This window comes from Panthera tigris, chromosome B4 (genome assembly GCF_018350195.1).
Source record: "Panthera tigris isolate Pti1 chromosome B4, P.tigris_Pti1_mat1.1, whole genome shotgun sequence".
Taxonomy (NCBI): domain Eukaryota; kingdom Metazoa; phylum Chordata; class Mammalia; order Carnivora; family Felidae; genus Panthera; species Panthera tigris.
In genome coordinates, this window is record NC_056666.1 from 59,426,249 (window position 1) to 59,443,549 (window position 17,301).

Genomic DNA, 17,301 nt, shown 5'->3' on the forward strand with positions numbered 1-17,301 from the left:
GTGCCTTCTGTCCTCTTGTTATGAACTCACTCCTTACAGAAAATCTTCCGAACAGTTGTGCATATTTTCCGCCTTAAATTTTTCTCCTCCCATTAATTCCTGGAACCCTTTGGCTTTTCCCCATTAATCCACTGAAGCCACTCTTGTCAAAATCACCTGTGACCTCCATGATGCTAAATCAATGGTCTTCTGTCTTCATCTTTCTTGCCCTATCAGCAGCATTGTACACAGTTAATCACTCCCTTCTGTTTGATATATTTTTTCCATCTGGCTTCCAGGACACCATACTCTCCTGACGTACCTTACATTTCATCGCCTACTTCTCAAACTTTATTGGCTCCTTCTTGTATCCCAAACAGCTAAACAAAGGAGGGCCCCAGGGCACAGACATTGAACCTCTTATCAGTCTACCTTTACTCACAAGTTTTCCACTCCAAGATGGATTCCAAAGTCTACATCCATCTGCCTACACATCCAGACTTGTTTGTCTAATAGACAACTTTCAGTCGACTGGCCAGCAGCATTTGACACAAGATTGCTCAGGCTGCTGTATGAAAAAAGGATTCAAGGGGATCAAGAAATGATATAGGAACACTAGTGAGAAGGCTAAGGTAAAAAGTAAGGTCCAGGGAAAAAGTAATATTGGTGTGACCTCTAGTTGTGGTAGACATGAAGAACAGTGGAATCATTTAAAATTAGATTAAAGGTGGAGTCAAAGGACTTGATGGATTGGAGGGAGGTGGGGAGGAAGAGAAAAAATTGTTATAAGAGACATTATCTCCTAATGTTCAAGGTCGTGACAAACTCTCAGAAAAATAAGCCAAATTGTCCTGTGGGAAGGTATGTCAGAAGGGTAGTAGAATGATACTAACTCTCTAAGGCCAGTTATTTCCTAACAATCTCTTAAAGAACATAACACAGTTATATTTTTCATGTAATGCCCACTAATTGCTTATCCAGCCAGTAATAAATGCAGAACTTCATCTCAGGAGAAAAGTTTCACATACAAATATGTAAATATCTGATTAAAAAAATGAAAAGAACTCTGAGGAGACTCAGGAAATGGATAAGCTCATGACTGTCATGAAGGCACAATTGAGCGCTTGTGATCACTGTACCCAAGTTCCAAGACATCTGCCTTTAAACATGAAACTGTTTAGGGGTGCCTGGGTGACTCAGTGGGTTAAGCATCCACCTTGGGCTCAGGTCATGATCTTGCCATCTGTGAGTTTGAGCCTGATGTCAGGCTCTAAGCTGACAGCGTGGAGCCTGGAGCCTGCTTCGATTCTGTGTCTCCCTCTCTCTCTCTCTCTGCCCCTCCCCTGCTCTCCCTCTCTCTCTCTCATAAATAAATAAACAGTAGAAAAAAAATTTTTTAATTTTGTTAAAAAAAACCATGAAACTGTTTATTGTACATGAGGTAAAAGGGCAATAAATGCTCGTGCACTGATTGTCTCAAGCTGAATGCAACCAATTTTTAGATGGCACAGTAAGAATTCTGAAATCGTTTTATTTTTCTCTTTTTATGGGAGCGAAAATAAGCCTAGCTCACATTTATTGTTCGTATATGGCCTGTTCATATATTACCTGTCAAATACCGTATGGTAACCTGTTCGTATAAGGCAGGTTACCATGGATTCGTGGTGGGTCAGTGTGATTATGGGGATTTAAAGCTGTAGTTAGTTAGAAAGATAGGAAGTAGACCATAGATTCAGAGAGCCCTAATTCTTCATAAACACAGAATTTAGCTCTCCTTTTATCTTTACTGAAAAGTCCTTTTCAAATAAAATAATCAGGATGTGGAGGAGAAGGAGCAGGGGGAGGAGGAAGGACACTTTCATTGACACGGAAGGAAAGAGGAAGGTGTTGGGCACAGAAATAGGAGTGTCATTGGTTTGCTCACAGGAAGATGAGGGAACACCATCTGATTCCTTTTTTCTTAGCAAACTGGGGTGAGGAAGAGGGAGAAGCAGAAGAAAGGGAGAAGCTAAAAGAGGGAAATGTGTGAAACCAAGAGAGTGAGAGGGCGAGAGAGGAGCTTACCAAGAAAATTCTTATTTGCAGAATGGAAAATGAAAAGATTGACAGGATGTAACGCTTGCTATGAGAGGGTTGCTAGGATGCAGCTGGGTTCATATTTCATTTTTCTCTGTTCAGAATGTAAAAATCTATGTAGGAACGAACGCCTGGGTGGCTCAGTCGCTAAGTGTCCAACTCTTCATTTTGGCTCAGGTCACGACGTTGCTGTTTGTGGGATCCAGCCCCACCATAGACTCTGTGCTGACAGCACGGAGCCTGCTTGGGATTCTCTCTCTCACTCTCTCTCTCTGCCCCTGCCCCTCCCCCTCCCCCCCAAAAAATAAATAAATAAACATTTTTTAAAAATCTATGTAGGGTTCAGGCATCAAGGAAATCATATGCTGTGTAAATAAACTGAATGTAAACTTTTAAAATTATAAGACTTTAGGTTTATTACTTTGAAACAAATAGCTACCTATTTGCTGCACTGAAAACAATAAGGAAAAAAATTAATCAACAGGAATTCTGTTAACTGTCACTTAAGCAAAACCATTTCCTTTCTTTGAAATCCAGCTGGAAATGTTCACAGGGCAAGGCGTTTGCCGCCAACCCAAGGTACAAACACTCATTACAGGACAAACAGAGGAAATTATTCCATCATAAATCTGTCAGTCATGAAAACAGGCCATTCAGACCCTTACAAAGCCCTTATCTGCTCACTGGTTCTCCTGCTCCTGCTATTTCTCTTTTCTTTCCTCAAGAAGGGACAGACGTTTAGTCATTGGAATCACAGGAACTTGATATGTGGGAGGGGCATTGCAATTCTTCTGGCTCAGGACTCTCCATATGTTTGCATTGCTTTTATATAAATCATCAGGATTTTATGCATGGAAGTCTCCAGTGAAAGAACTCAGTAGCTCTGTAGGGCACCCATTGCATGCTGGACAGCTCTTCCTTCTATTGAACTTAACTCATTTCCCTGATGTGCCTCTGAGTTTGCCCTTTTATTTATTTTTAATTTTTTTGATTTTATTTATTTCTGAGAGAGAGAGAGAGAGAAAGAGAGAGAGAGAGAGAGAATGCAAGCAGGAGAGGGGCAGAAAGAGAGGAAGACACAAAACCTGAAGCAGGCTCCAAGCTGTCAGCACAGAGCCGGATGCAGGGCTCGAACTCCGGAACTGCGAGATCATGACATGAGCCAAAGTTGGATGCTTAACCAACTGAGCCACCCAGGTACCCCTGAGTTTGCCCTTTTAAAGGTTTTCACAACTCTGATGTTTATTCTGTATGTTATCCCCTCAAAGAGAGAAGACAGAGATCATACACTGTCCTGACTTCTTTTCTCTAGTAGATAATTCTTGTTCTTATTTCTATTTCCTCCTTCTTATGTTCTTTCAGAATATCTCTTTGATTGTGCCCCTGTTTGATTATATTTTCAAGTGTGCTGTTCAGAGCTGGATACAATTATCCAAGGATCTTGTCTGATAAGGAAGAGTAGAGTGAACCTATAATTTTTCCTTTGAAGTATTACGTTTATTGCTTGCTATATAACTAATATGTTTATTACATATTATCAGAATGATATTCTATTCAAAATGTTAATGCATCTAATGATCCAAAACTTTTGGTGATATTGTCACACTATTGACTCATTGCAGCATGCTGAATAATGGTTCTTTAAAGATATCCATATCCTACCCCTGGAGTCTGTGAATACGTTACGTTACATGGCCAAAGAACTTTGCAGGTGCCATTAGTTAAGGATCTTGAAAAGGGGAAATTATTCTGGATTATCTGGATGGTTCAATGTAATATCAAGGGTTCTTACAAGAAGGAGGCAGGAGGGCCAGAGTAAGAGAAGGAGATATGACAAGAGAAGCAGTGGTCAGAGTGACACGGGGCCACAGACCAAGTAGTGTGGACAGCCTCTGAAGAGCTAAAATAGTCAAGGGAACAAATTCTCTCCTAGAGCCCCCAAAAGAAATGTGGCCCTGCTGAATCATTTTAGACTGTGGACCTCCGTAACTATAAGAGAATAATTTGCATTCTTTTAAGCCACTCAATTTGTGACAATATTATAGAAACTAATACACTCATATTTAGCTTAAGTTAATGTAGGTCTTGTTCATAAATACTATAGCAAAACTCCATGTTACATTTATATGATTGATTTTATGGATATAAAAACAAAACCTTAGCAATTGTTTACATCAATTTTATTTTGCTTGCTTCATCTCTTCCTTTCAGCTGTCAAAAATGTATTAAGGAGCACCTGGGTGGCTCAGTCATTTAAGCGTCCGACTTCGGCTCAGGTTACGATCTCACCATTCCCAAGCTCGAGCCCCATGTCAGGCTCTGTGCTGACAGCTCAGAGCCTGGAGCCTGCTTCGGATTCTGTATCTCCATCTCTCTCTGCCCATCCCCCGCTCATTCTCTCTCTCTCTCTCTCTCTCTCTCTCTCTCTCTCTCTCTCTCTCTCAAAAATAAATAAACATTTAAAAAAATGTATCAAAACCTGACCGTGATACCCAAGTGCCCATAATCCTTCTATCATAATGGAATGTACTGATGGTTTTATAATCATTTCTTTCTCTATCATTAATCAAATCACCAATCAAAATTTCTATTAGGGGAGGACAAAGGAAAAAGACAAGAGAGATGTACCTCCCTCCAGATTTTAGAAATAATCGTTTATCAATGACTTTGTTATATTTCACTCGACCTACATTTTTCAATTATATCCAATTCATGAGACTTTCAGAAACCTTGAACTGATTCATACCCTTCTGATAGTAATTCTATCAAAGATGAAGTCCCATGAACCTTTTCTTTGTGTATCTGTGCTGGTTTCTGGTGACCCCAGCTTTCTTTTCTAGGTGCTCATAAGTCACTAGTTTTTCTAATGTAATCAAGAATTTTGCCTGGACAACAATGCATTTATAGGCCCCGGTTTGATGAGTGTAAATACTTAAAAATTCTTTCCTAATATTAAGAAAGATAACAAAATATCTGCACATTGCTTATCTTTTAAAAACGATACCCATATACATATTAGATGAACTATCTGTTCAAGTCTTTTGTCCAATTTTTTTGGAAAGGGACCGTTTATTTCCTTATGATTAATTTTCAAAGTTCTTTCTAATGTTCTAGATACAAGTATTTTTCAAATACGTGATTTACAAAATTTTCCCGTCTGTACCTTGTCTTTTCATTCTCTTAAAAATGTCTTTCACAAAGCAAACCTTTTACATTTGATAAAATACAATTGGCAAAGCTTTTCTTTTAAAGGTGGTGCTTTTGGTTTTGCAGCTAGAAACTCTTTGCCTATCCTCTCTCTTGCTCCTTGTGCCTGAACTAGAGACTTCTGGAGCTCTCACTCTGTCCACAACGATGTCCACATCCCAGTTTCAAATAGACTTGAATCATGCTGGGCAGTGCAGAGTTGTTGTTTTTGTTTGTTTGTTTGTTTGTTTTGTTTTTTTTAAATTTTATTTTAGAGAGAGAGTGAGTGCAAGTGGTGGTGAAGGGGAGAGAAAAAGAGAGGGAGAGAGAGAGACTCCCAAGCAGGCTCCACACTGTCAGCACAGAGCCAGATGGGGGGGCTCGAACTCATGAACCATGAGATCACGACCTGAGCCAAAACCAAGTATGATACTCCACCAACTGGGCCACCCAGGCACCCCTATCATTTATCTTCACATAAACTTGAACACCAAAAAAAAGCCTGGGGATGGGCAGGGAGAGAAGCAGCAATATACCTCAGCCAGTGGCAGCTGCAGCAGATGCTACCTTTGTCACGCCCACTTCTCCAGTCCCCTCTGCAATTAAAACTCCAGTTGCCGAGAATGGAGAAGAAAGAAGAGGCAGAGAGAAACCCCCACGGACCTACCAAGACTTAGATGTCAAAAAAAACCTAGCATCATGGTTCTGGTTCTGGGATAGATGGAGCTAGCATGCAACCCGTGTCTCCCACTGTGTGCAGCTATAAAACCTGAAAAGCAGGCATGGAACAGCTACCCGAGGATTCTGAAAAGTAAGTAGGAACAGGCAGGTTGGGGAAGAAAGCCAGAATTTGAAGTAACCCAAAAATGGCAGTGAATGTACCGATTTTTAAAAACTCTGGGGTGGCTGGGTAACTCAGTTGGTTGAGCATCCTACTCTTGATTTTGGCTCAGGTCATGATCCCAGGGTCGTGGGATCCAGGTCTGCTTGGGGTTCTGTGCTGGCATGGAGCCCGCTTGTGATTCTTTCTCGCCCTCTGCCCCTCCCCCACTCACACTCGCTCTCTCTCAAAAATAAATAAATAAATTAATATATTTTTTAAAAAGATAAATGGTAGACATCATGACATATATAAATCTGTTACTATAAACATTTAGAAAGGATATCTTTCTACATGAACACAATACCATTAGCACAGCCTAATACAATTAACAATAATTCCCTAAGACCTAGACCACATTAAAATTTTTTCAATTGTTCCCAACATGCAACTGACCAAATATTAGTATTTTAAAGGATGGTAACTGTGTAGAGGTAATCTTAGCTGGCATTCAGGAAAGGCCATTATCTTTTTTGTGTACAAACACCTTCTCAGTGCCCATAGGTCTAACTTCACATGTTTCTCCCATGATGCTCCCCTTCCTGGCATTTTAATCTCCAGCAAGGATAGGAAACAGAGGAGAACACAAATAACTTGCAAAATTTATTGTGGATAATCAGGGAATTAATCATTTTTAGCCTAAATCTATTATTAGTGAATACTCCATGTACGTTGAGTTAAAGATACTTCTTTATTGTGCTATGTTTCAAGCTGCCAGTGATAACTTTTTAATGGGTTATAAATCAGTTTGCTGGATCTGGACCGGCATCATTTAAAAAAATAAATAGAATAGAAACTTTCAAAGCACATCCCATATAGTAAAGTGTTTTTACGACATTATATTTCAGTTTTCTGTATGTAAATTTACATGTTGTGATTTGCAATAGAAATATATCCCTTATGGTAAGCTGTGGTCAAGAATTTTGAAAGCCACACATCATAGACAATCCAAAGGGGCCTTGTAACTTAGAGAGCTAGCCCCTTTTCCAATATCTACAGAGAATACTTGGATCCAGAAGACCCAGTCTTTCTTTTTTCCTGTACCTCTGGCTGACATGAGATTTCCTACAGATTCAAATATCTGGACAGGTGGGGACGGTGAGTGGTGCACTCACCAGCTAGCCGGGCTTCCTCTCATATAGAGCTCAGAATACCGTGGAATCAGATGGTGTGCCCACAGGGAGAAGACAAGGGCTATAGACAGGAATCGGGACACAAAGCAGGAAAGAGAAGAAGACACAGGTATGAACCCTTAGGCCAACAGCCCTATCTATAAGTCAGCATGCATGGGAGCAAAGATGAGAACAAGCCAAACCATTCTTGCAGCACAACCTAGTGCACACTCTGCAGAGAGATACTTCAGGCGAATGATTGAGGGCCTGGGCTGTAGAACCCGATCCTCTGAGACCTAAGCCCTCTTCTCTTCTTACCAGTCGTGTGCCCTTAGAAAAGTGGACCTCCCTGACTCATTTTTGTCACCTACAAAATGGGAGGAAAAGAGTTATCATCTCCTAGGTTCGTTGTGAGGATTACACAAGTCAGTACATGTACAAAGTGAGTACATAGCTTCTGGCAAATAAAAGACTCAATAAAAGTAACCATTATTTTTGAAGGGTTTGTGGAGGTGAGAGGGAAAGCAGAGAGTAATAAGGAGATGACTAGATAAGGGGTGCCTGGGTGGCTCAGTCAGTTAAGCATCCAACTCTTGATTTCAGATCAGGTCATGATCCCAGGGTCATGGAATAAAACGGGGCGTGGAGCTTGCTTGAGATTCATTCTCTCTCTCTCTCTCTCTCCCACTCTCTCTTCCTCTCTCTAAAATAAAAATAAATAAAAATGAGATGACTAGATAGAGCAAAATACAATGACTTTCAAATGTAATTACAATATTTTCATTTGACGGATGGGATTCCATATCAAGACAGTCCTGAAGCTGCTTATAACATTTTATTCTCTGTTAAATATGTCATTTGCTCATCATCCTGACTTGGCTGAAGTTACATTCATTGAAATCATGATATGCAGAGATAAATGAGAAGTTAATACTGAATTGAGAAGTGCAAATGTTGATTTTCTAGTATTAGTGTCTTTAATCTAACACTAACATACTTTAAAATTGCCTACATTTGGCAACATTCATCCCTCATGCTGGGTGTCATCTTCTCTGAAGAGTCCGGTTATCTAGGTCAAAGAGGACTCAGGCAAGCGGAGCACAGAGAGCACAGGAAGGAGTGTGGAATGCAGGGTGGGAAGGCAGCTATCTGTTGAGGATGGGTTGGTGCCAGGGGACATGTGGTTCCCAATGATGGGTCCCAGATTCTAGCAAAGGATACTGGGTGAATGAAAAGAGTGGGTGTGCCTTGTGGAAGCCCAGTTTTACTAGCAAGCAAAGAAGTCCTATAGGGGAATGCTATTGTAAAATTACAGTCTGTAGGTTAACAATTATCCACCCCTCCCCCATGAAGGATAACTGCCCTTCCACCCTAACTCGAGGACAGTTAACAGGTAGATGATGTATTGTGAAAGCTCAGCAAACTATTTTTTCCCTCCCTCCCAAAGTATGAAAGAGGAGAGACAAAGCTTACTTTTAATCTCCTTTTTTTTTCTTCTCTATCCCATTAACCAAACCACTATATATAAATCTGATAGGAAAACGATGTTGATCATACTTTATTTCTGAATGGTTACAGACCATACTCATGGCCACTTCCTGTATGTATTAATTATGAAAAAATGCCCTTGGCTTAAACAGTATTTTAAAGGTAAACCAGTTCTAGGATCCTTAAGGACATTATTCAATTTAATCTTTTATTTTACAAATTGGATGGTGGTATTCTTATCACATTCTTAATTTTTTTTTCATTTTAACAGTTTTTATTTAAAGTCATATATCACATTACTTTATTCCCGCATCTTCTCAATTGTTTCCTCATAGTTGCCCTTTCCCTTTCCTACTTGGTGAGATTTGGCTTCACGTTCAAGGATCTTTTTGGCATCTTTGTCCAGTTTTGGTCTAGTGATAACTACCTTGCCAGGGTGAATGTCCACATGGACAGCTGTGACATTCGCCTTCTCTCACTGTACTTGTTCAGGGTAGATGACGTATTTCCTCCTGTAAGCCTGGACTACTTTGCCAATTTGCTGACCTTTGTAGTGTCCTCACTCAACCTGTACTTTATCATCCTTTCAGATGGGCATGGATCAAATGTTGTACTTCTGTCTCAGCTCTTTGGAGACAAGGGAAGGCATAATCTTCCTGTGCATGTGGGAAGGTATGTCGAAATGCCTTTTATAGTTCTTGCTCTGGTCAGAAGCCACAAAGGGATTGAACTTCATTTAGGCCTCCAGCACTTCCTTAATTTTTACTTTCTTTACTTTTAAATGCAAGTATAAACTCCCAGCCCTTGGGAGGATTAGATGCATGTACATTAGACTATATACCTTTTTGACTCTCCTTTCCTGATATCATTGCTCAAATGGAGCCCTTCTGACAAATTTTTATGGTCTCTACCCCCACATGGTCAGTCCCACAGAATCCCAACAAATCTGGAGTCCAGAGGAAAGGAAGATAGGGAGTGCATTCCTCATGCATGCATGTCTATTTATATATAGTATGCCTCCAGTATTTACGGCTTGTAACAAACCAACTGTAATCTGAAACCCTACTGTATAATAAACATTGTTAATAACCAACTCCTGGAAATTGCTAACTTCTAGAAAGACTGTTAAGCCAATTAAATTATACCCTTTTGACATATAATGAAAATTTCTTCCCTAAAGCCAATGTCCACATTTGAAATAATTTAATAGGAAAGAATTTTAAGAGAACATTCTTTGAACAAAGGGTAGGAGAGAAAAATGTCTAGTAGAAAAGAGCATTCTCTAGGCATATAATATTCAGTTGATCAAAAGCTGAGTGAACTTCATTTATTTTTCACAGGGTTCTATCATAGGACTGCTAGGTTGGTAAGACCACTTTGCTTCTCAAATTACAGCAATAATGCGAAGCCTCAGTATCCTATTACATGCTACACATTTTTGTTGCTAAATTACATAAGAAATATTGGTATGGTATTTTTCTTACTCTCTGGTGCATCATCTTGGGCCTCTATTCTCTTTCCAGCCTCACCCTTTTCCTTCACAGAAGCCATTGTCTGGTTTATATAAAAAGTGTCAGCTCACTGCCTAATTTTACAAAAGAGAAAACAAAAACTTAATTAGAAATAAGATAATAAACTATAAAAGGCTATCATTAGAGCTTTCCTTCTTTAATATGAAAAGATGTGTTCTAATCATTTCATTTCTTTGACTTTTCTTTTTCACAAAAGAGTGCTTTTCCGTACCTCGTCTTCTCATTTCACAGGAAATGTCTCCACACAATGATTGTATTTTCTGTCAGTTGGTCTGCCTTGATTGGGATCAACCCAGGTGGGTGGCTTTTTCTTTCTTTCTTTCTTTCTTTCTTTTTTTTTCAGAAGTTCAAATTGAGTACTGGCTTCTCTCACACAGAAACCACAAGTCTCAGTTTCTCCTATGTTGAGGCAGAATGATTCTCCCCATCTTATCAGCGGTTTGCTGACAAACTTACTATTTCATGATCTTTCTGTTTCATAAACTTGACCATGTTAGTTGTCATTAACCCACTGAACTGGTCAAGGCCTACTAGTGTTACCTGTATCTGTCATGAAGTCATTACTTCCAGAGGTCTGTTGTGTACAGGGACATTTTGAACAGATGAATGGAACTTTTTCTCTGTAATAGGGGCTCCTCTCTGTGGCCAGTGACATAAGACCCATGTGAATTTCCATGTTGGCCCAGATTCATTCCAACAGTGCCATCCATTATTGAGTACCAAATGCCTGATTCTAGAATTGATCCCAATTCAGTAGGAATAATATGATTGGGGTACCTGCTCCAAAATACCTTCTGCATGAGCCTTCTAAAATCTTTCTTTCCCGGAGGCATTTGGGAAAACTGTAAGACACTATGTAAGTGTGGGAGAACCCCTCCACACCAGACCAGATGTGACAACCTCAGTTCAGATCCTGGTTCTGCCACTTCCTAATTGTGTGACTTAAGACAGGTTGCTTAATCTCTCTGTGCCACAGCTTCTTCATGGACTGGTTATTCTCTGTCCTTTTGCCCCATACTGAACCCCACGGTGACTGATACTTCAATCCTATATCACTGAGATTCCCTTGATGTCAGGCTTCTAGTTGTTTCAGCCACAGGGAAATTGGAAGATGGAAGGGAACATTAGAGTGTTTGTTCCCTCAATACCTCATCGACCCCAAACTATTCACTTCACCTGCCATCTCACCCCAAGAGATGGCCACCAAGGCCACACCACCTTGGTCACACCACCAAGGCTCTGGCCACATCTCTCCATGACTGCAGACGGTTTCTCAAAATAGCTCTTCCTAGAATAGCTCCTCATCAGGCCCCAGTTACACCATTTCCTTGCTCCCCTTTTCAGCCTGTGAGTGGGAACAGCTTCTGAAGGCAGCTAGTTTGCTGGGTGCTTCAGTATCCCTGACTGATTCCCTTAAATCTGCCTACACATCTGCAAATAGTTTCTGCTTTCAATTCTCTTCAGAATTCCATCTGTGTGTGCCTCCTCTTTCTTGCTGGAGCCTTGACTAAGACCTCATAGGACTCTTGTAAGGATTAAATAAATTACAACATATTAAGTATTCAGATTCAATGCTGTATGATTGGCTGTTGTTACCACTAAGTCTGCCTTGTCTTCCTTTCCAACCAGTCCTGGGGGCCACACCACCGAGGTTGCCAAAATAAATAGGGGTCCTAGCTCTAGAAAGCCTCAGGCATCTGGAGGTCCTTCACCAACCCTCCAGGAGGACATTAGCACAGGCTTGGGTGGGAAAGCTTGAATAAAATTTGTTCAGCTACAGACGGGAAAATCACCAGGCTGGGGCAGGGGAGGAGTCAGAGGCGTATCAGAGGGTCTGAACACATTAACAGACAGAGGCTGAAGGACTCAGTAATTCTGGCAAGACTTGGGCTCCAGGAATTGAAAGAAGAGTCTTTGTTTGACAGGATACTCAGAGGGGATGGGCAGAGTGCAGAGGAGGATCAAATGCCTAAGACAAATTTCATCTACCTCACAATTTGGCCAAGGGCCAGCTGTTTTCCAAGTTTCTGAAGACAGGTGGAGCTAAGTGTTTGGGACTAACAGGATCTTATCTAAAAGTGAGCCAGCTGGCAGAGTTCACATTCACATATTTATACTGGTGAAATCCAGTTCAGGCAGGAACCGAGACCATTCTTTATTAACAAGACTGAGGACATACGTAGAGGATTAACAGGCTGTTTTCAGCGGTGGATGAGATACAGGCATTCAGGCCAGCCTGACAAGATTCAGAGTGAGCTCTACCCCTTTCTCATTGTGCAGGACTGGGCAAAGTCACTCAGGCTCTCTAAGCTGCAAATTTTTAGTTTGTAGAACTGCTAATAACAGATCCTACCCTGAAAGTCATTAGGAGAACTAAATCAAGAAATTTAGAGGCAGTGTTTTACATAGCACCTGCCACATAGTCAGTGTTCAAAAATGTTTTCCTTCATAACCGTCATCATCATGATGATCTCTATCATGGTTCTTAACAGTCAACTGGTACAAATCTTGCAGGCACAAGTTAATGAAAGAGTAACAGAGCTTATAAGGATCTCATGAAAGAAATGGAAAGTATTAAATCAACCAACTTACTTTTTCTCCTTTTGTCAAAATAACAGATGCACAGAATCCCGACCCAGGAAAGTTGCAATTGTTAGCTACACCTCAGGACGGATCTGCTCTTTAGCATAGTGACTTACAAGTCGGGTTCTAGAATCAGCCCAATCTGAGTTCAAGTCCCAGCTCTGAGAGTAAGAGATGTGGAGACCTTGAGGAAGTAAGAGCTGTTTGGCCTTTGGGTAAATTATTCTATCTCATTAAGCTTCAGTTTTCTCATGTGTAAAATAGAAGAAGTAATAGTTTCCACCACATAGAATAGTTCTGAATATTGATAGGATGCATGCAAGCCTCTCATTAGTTTACTTCCAATGGAAGAGAGTTGTGAGAGTACAAATGTTAAGTAGAAGACATCCCTAAGAACATTTGGGAGATTTTACAATAAAAAATTCTCCCATAATGGGGATTGACTAGAAAGGAGCATGAGGGTCATTTTCGGGGTGATGAAAATGTTAACTTCTTGTTTTGGGTGGTCGCTGAATGGGTGTATGGAATTGCCAAACTCACTGAATTGAAAACTTAAGATCTGTTCATTTTATTGTATGAAAACTATACGTCAATTAAAACAAAAAGAATAGTTATGAATTCTGCTCTGTGCGTACGATTTTATCCCATTCAACTCTTTACGTGAAGCCAGGAAAATGTCATTGGTAACACTCACTTAGAGAAGAGGTGAGGGGGATGCTGTTGTCTACATTGTGCACAGTTAAAGGCTGTTGGTCATGAAAGGTACTATTTCTGCACAAAGCTCATTTACTAGAAACCATTAGGGGCAATAGAAGATCCTAGTCATGAGTATTGTTCATCAGATCCGTGGGAATAGTGAATTTATGGCTTACCTTCACGGATCTTACTTAGGGCATATGTCTATTACGGTCGAGACAAATGGCCAGGTCAGAGTCATACCCTTTACCCAACAGGTGTTTGTTCATATTGCAAAAAGTTTTTTAACAGTGTCTATAGCCTTACTATTACAGGAGTAAGGCATGTATACCTGATGAAAGAAAGGATGAACACATGAATGGATGGATGAATGAAAGAACAAGCATTTACTGAGTGACTATCATGCATCATCTTGGTTATTTAATGTAATTTAAATCTTACTAAAAACTTGTGAAGTAGAGTTATTATTCCCACTTTACAAATGAGAAAAGCCATGCTTAGAAGTTGAAGCAATCGGGGCACCTGGGTGGCTCAGTCGGTTAAGCCTCTGACTTCGGTTCAGGTCATGATTTCACGGTTCATGAGTTTGAGCGCCATATCAGGCTCTGTGCTGACAGAGCCTGGAGCCTGCTTCAGATTCTGTGTCTCCCTCTCTCTCTGCCCCTCCCTTACTCATTCCCTCTCTCTCTCTCTCTCTCTCTCTCTCTCTCTGTGTGTTTCTCAAAAATAAATAAACGTTTAAAAAATTTTTTTAAAAAGGTAAAGCAATTAACCTAAGGTTCCAAGGTCAGATCATAGCAGATGGACCCCATGTAATCTAATATATCCTCAATAATTTCCATTTGTTACAAGTAATATTTTTTCTTACGAGCTCCTATGTATTTTATTAGAGCTTATATGTATCAGTTAGCATACATCCAAACATTTAGTCTTTGTTTCAGAGGCTATTCCAGCTACCTCTGTTTAGGGAATTGATCAGTAGGAGGTAGGATACCACTAATACTAAGGTATTAGTCAATGTTTTCCCCTAATATTTTCTCCACTTCTTCATTCTTACCCTCTTTCAAACAGCAGATAGATTATTCTGAGTTCTGTTACCCCCGGGCAGAAGAGGTTAACAGCAGAGGAAAAATGAATTTCTTTTGGCTTTTAAGTCTTCAAACTTCAGGCCTGAAGGAGAATGGGAAAATATGCAGGGCATAAATAAGATATAGAAGTTTACTTGGTAATTTAGAGAATGAGTTCTCACCCAAGATTACACAAAGCTTTCCCAGGTGTGGGGAAAGGAGACATGCTAGAAAGAAGTCAGAGCATAGTGCTAATGTAGCCTCTGAACAGGGGCTGTCCCCTCCCCTTCTCCCCCACCCACTCAAGTGGGGGGAATTACTGAAGCTCCAGATGGGTTTGTGTGTTCTCAGATCAAAGGGAAAGAGCAAGAATGGCCTAAAAGAGAAACGACCATCAGGTGTGGCCAACAGATAGCTAAGAGGGTGTAGTCCCTGTGGGAGCCGCAGGGGGTGGAGGTATTATGTTCCCCTTGTTGGCCATCACAGTGGATGCCAGCCAGCATGGACAGATGATGGCCAGAGGCCAGCTTCAAACCTGACCGACATCCCCCATGCCCCACCTCTTATCACTTGGAACATCCTCCAGAAATTAGAGGCAACTCTAGGAAGGGTGGTAGGAAATCCTCAGTTTAGCCCAATTTAGCAGAGATTAACTTCTGCTGCATTGGAGGAATGAGGGCTTAAAACAGAAATTAGATTATAAAAAAAAATAAATGTAGATTTCTGACACAGTGGACTTTGCAGACTGGCATTCATTTTGCTACAGTTATAGATGTAATGCGTACAGTCATACTTGAGATCGGGTGGAGAAGGGAACAGCACTTGAAGCCTGCAAAAAGAAATCTAGAGGAAGCAAAGAAATTCCTTTAAGACAAATGTTCCTTTCAACCTGACCCTGTATTTAATGCTACCATATTTATTGAAGTCATCGTATTAGTTTATATAGCCCCAAGTCTATCTTTGCCTGATAATTCCTGGACCTTCTTCCTCATAAGTTATGTGACCTTCTGCTTATACCCTTGGGAGTCTTTGATCACCTTAAACTTTTGTCCTGGAATTTGTCTATTTTGAAGCATAAGTTTTTAAGGGGAGAGTCCCTTATTGGTGAAATCCTTTGCAAAAATCCTTTGCAAAAAAACATGAACTAGAATATTCTTTTCGTAACTCTACACTCCACAGCAGCAATTTGTTCTTACATAATGCAATCTCTAGTTTCCATGCATTACTTGTCAGGGGATGACCCAAGGATGACCATCCAGATAAGGCAAAAAGTAATTGGGGGAAGGGAGGTGACCACCAAGATGAGTGCTTTGAAAAAAAAATTATCATTTGAACCTTTGGAGACTCAGTAGCTCAACCTGACAGCTGGGTGGGTGGGAAGCAAAGGACAAGAAACCTGTTTCAAGGTTAGTTCAATGGTCTAGGAAATACGTATGGCGTTTTGGACTAAGATGGTAATGTTGACATACTTGATTCAAGAATATATTATATTTTGAAAGTAGAACCAGTAGGATTTGGATGTAGGGATACAGAAAAGGGCCAGATTTGATTCCTGTGGAAGAAGCCATGCTTACCTGGAACTTCACATGACTGGACAAATGTGCCTGAAGGTAAGTTTAAAAACTGAAACCAGCCAACTAGAAACCAAACAGAAAAAAAAAAAAAAAAAAAAAAAAAAAAAAGGAATCGGGAATGAATACCTTTTTAACTTAGTGAAAATTGAACCTGTCATGGAATCAACAACAACCATAAAAATCTTGAGGTGCCTAGCTGGCTCAGTCAGTAGAGCTTGCAACTCTTGATCTTGGGATCGTGGGTTCAAGCCCCATTTTGGGGGTAGAGTTTACTTTAAAAACAAATGAAAGTCTAACAAGCTATTTAAACTACCAATAAAAATCCGCATGAAGTTTCATCTTGTTCAAAGGTTACATGCAAAACCAAGGTCCCCAAATTAATGCTGAACAGCCAGTTGGTTTTCCTACTTCACAAGGAGACTTCAAAATGCAATCACCTGGGGTTCCTAAGCGGCTCAGTCAGCTAAGCATCCAACTCTTGATTTTGGCTCGGGTCATGATTTCACAGTTCGTGACACCGAGCCCCATGTCAAGCTCTGCACTGACAGGGTGGAGCCCGTCTGGGATTCTCTCTCTCCTCTCTCTCTCTGCCCCTAACCTAGCTCACACTGCCTCTTTCAAAACAAATAAATAAATTAAAAAAAAAAAAAAAACTGCAATCACCTGACTACCATACGCTACACCCCCCCTGCTGGTAAGTAGGAAAATTACCTCTGGGTAAATGTATGCTAAGTGATGGGTGCTAATTTTGCCCTAAGCAAAATGTATGAGATAGGCTGAGTATGTCCTTTTATGTAATATCCCTCCTTTCCTTGATGCCTAACTCACTTCCACTCACATCGACTATCACCAGCACCCAGAGTTTGCACACAACATCCCATATACAGTCTGTAACCTAAGAAATAACATTTCATTTTCCTGGGACTCATGAAAACCCTCTTTTATGTCCCGTTTGTTAAGACAACTTAACTTTGTGACCTGACAGTGTGAAGCAAAGGGCCATGTACTTGAAACTTAGGTCTCTCAATAATGTGATGATTTTAACTAAATACAGACCTTTTTTCTCAGTAAAAGAAATTAAGTGTCAAAATTTTAGGTAGGACTAGTGATGAGAAAGGCACACAGAGC

General features: G+C 40.4%; 1 long non-coding RNA gene and 1 pseudogene across 1 annotated transcript in view; one reads left to right on the plus strand and one right to left on the minus strand.

The window, feature by feature from the left end:
• LOC102962196 overlaps positions 1 to 17,301 on the plus strand; it is a 55,987-nt gene that overhangs the window by 22,959 nt on the left and 15,727 nt on the right. The window lies entirely within an intron of this gene.
• Positions 9,023 to 9,457, minus strand: LOC102961905 (annotated as a pseudogene).